This window comes from Mesocricetus auratus, unplaced genomic scaffold (genome assembly GCF_017639785.1).
Source record: "Mesocricetus auratus isolate SY011 unplaced genomic scaffold, BCM_Maur_2.0 Super-Scaffold_100051, whole genome shotgun sequence".
NCBI lineage: Eukaryota > Metazoa > Chordata > Mammalia > Rodentia > Cricetidae > Mesocricetus > Mesocricetus auratus.
Window position 1 is genome coordinate 3,566,195 of NW_024429228.1, and position 2,274 is coordinate 3,568,468.

Genomic DNA, 2,274 nt, shown 5'->3' on the forward strand with positions numbered 1-2,274 from the left:
TGAAAAACAGCTATTTCAGTGTTGAGGCAAGAAAAATGCAAAATGGACTCAGCATGCCTGCTCTAAAAAAGAATTTAAGGCTCTGACAGCCATGAAGGTGCATCCAGTTACACAGCAGCCTATTCCGGGAGCTCCCACTAGCCAGTCTAAAACACTGGGCCTTGAAATGAATAACCATAGTAAGGGGCTTGTTACCCACTGAGTACAGTAAGCTGTGCGATCACACTGATAGAAACAGCAACAGACATCACTTCTTATAGTTAAAGATACAGAAAAAAAAATTTGACAAATCAATAGGTTACCAGCATCTTTACATGGGCTTCTTCCTCCATGCTTTTATTTTTTATTTTTATGTATATGAATATCTTCCTGTTGACCACTTGCATGCCTGGAGCCTTCAGAAGCCAGAAGATGTCAGATCCCCTGGAACTGGAGTTACAGACAGTTGTGAGCTGCCATATGGATACTGGGAATCCAACAAGGGCCCTCTGGAAAAACCTTCAGCGTTCTTAACTGCTGAGCCTCTAGTCCAGCCCCTGCCATACACTTTTTCTCGTCTGCATTTGTAGAAAATAAACTTGTGAAATGGAAAGGCCAAAAGGCTACCACAAGACCTGACAGCCCTCCTCTGGGGTAGGCTGGTCTTGAACTCACAGAGACCTGTCTACCTCTGCCTCCCGGGTGGTGGGAATAAAGGGTGCCACTACACCAGGCTTCTGGCTGCTCCTTTAAGAGCTCAAAGGTAGCAGTGGAGTGCTGGTCTCTGAGAACTGACTGTACACATTGCTTCGCAATACATTGAGGAGTGACAGGTTGGTAGCTTGAAATTGGTCACAGTAGGAGCATTTGTGCCCCTGTAATTACCAAATATTACAAGTCAGTGCCAACAGCTGGTTATTACACATTTACCACCATACTCCTGCCCAGAAGAGATGAAATTACTGAGTTTCAGATTCATTAATTAGGAATCATAGTCAATGTAGGGAGGAACCATCTGAAAAACCTTGTAACAGTTCTTCCTGCCTCCACTACTTTAGCCCCACCCCTACCAAAGACTCATCCTGTACCCAAGCAACAGAGTGATGTGAGAAAATTTAGCTGGTCCTGCTACTCAGCATTATAGCAGCTATCCCCTCACAACCGTGTTTGCGGCCAACTGTGCTGTGCCGTTACAGGATTGGTAAGGAGTTCCTATTTTTAAAGCGTATTTTTTAATCTAGCCACCTGTGTCTCAGGTCACCCATTTAAGAAAGTACCATGGCTGTTTTCTCAGCTGGAAGAGGGGAGTAGCTCATTCTAAAACTCATGAGCAGTTGAGTTGACTAGGTTTTCTGTGATAAAAGCTTGGGCCACCAGTAGTAAGCAAAGGCCGTAAAGAAGGAAGCAGACACATCCTGACTTTAGTGCATGACGTTTAATCTGACGGTCTTCCTAACACCAAATCAGAGGGTTTCACAGTCTCAGAGAGGACACAGAACCCCTTGGTAGGAGAGGGAGAAGAGATTAGTAGAAGAACAACAGTGCCAATGGTGTAAAGCTAGGTAAACCATGGGCTGGAGAGATGGCTCAGCGGTTAAGAGCACTGGCTATTCTTCCAGAGGTCCTGAGTTCAATTCCCGGCCACCACATGGTGGGTCTCAACCACTTTGAATGAGATCTGGTGCCCTCTGTTGGCATACTGGCAGAAGACTGTACATAATAAATAAAACATTAAAAAAAAAAAAGCTAAGTAAACCAAGCCTGGGCAAAGAACAGAATGGGATCAAGGAATTTCTAACACCTGTAGTAAGGGAGACTCATCTGTAGCTCAGCTCAAAGGGAATCTATACCCAAAAGAATGATGGATGCAAATTGCGCGTATTCAAAGAACAAAGAAGCATGTAAGTGTTGAGGAAATAAAGAAATGGAAATTTAAAGTTATTTCAAATTTGGATAGCAAAGAGCAAAGTTGTTCTGCCCTTACTTTTAGGTTTTGTTGTTTGTAAAAAGCCCTGACAGCCATCATCAGTTGCATGTTAAGAGTCTGGCGGCCTGTTTTTCTATGTTGAAATATTTGTTTTGGTTTTGACAGATGCCTTGGAAATCTATTTTAGAAGCAAAGGCACTCAGGCTGCCAAAGAAATTAATAATGAACGGCACAAGCTTGAATAATGTCAATGCCAAACACTATACATTTCCCTAACTCTACTGGAATTGTCCTTGGGGGCTTTGTGATATGTGGACAGAACCAGCTTCCTGAGCATTGTGGAATCACAGTTAGGGACTTTTAGGTTG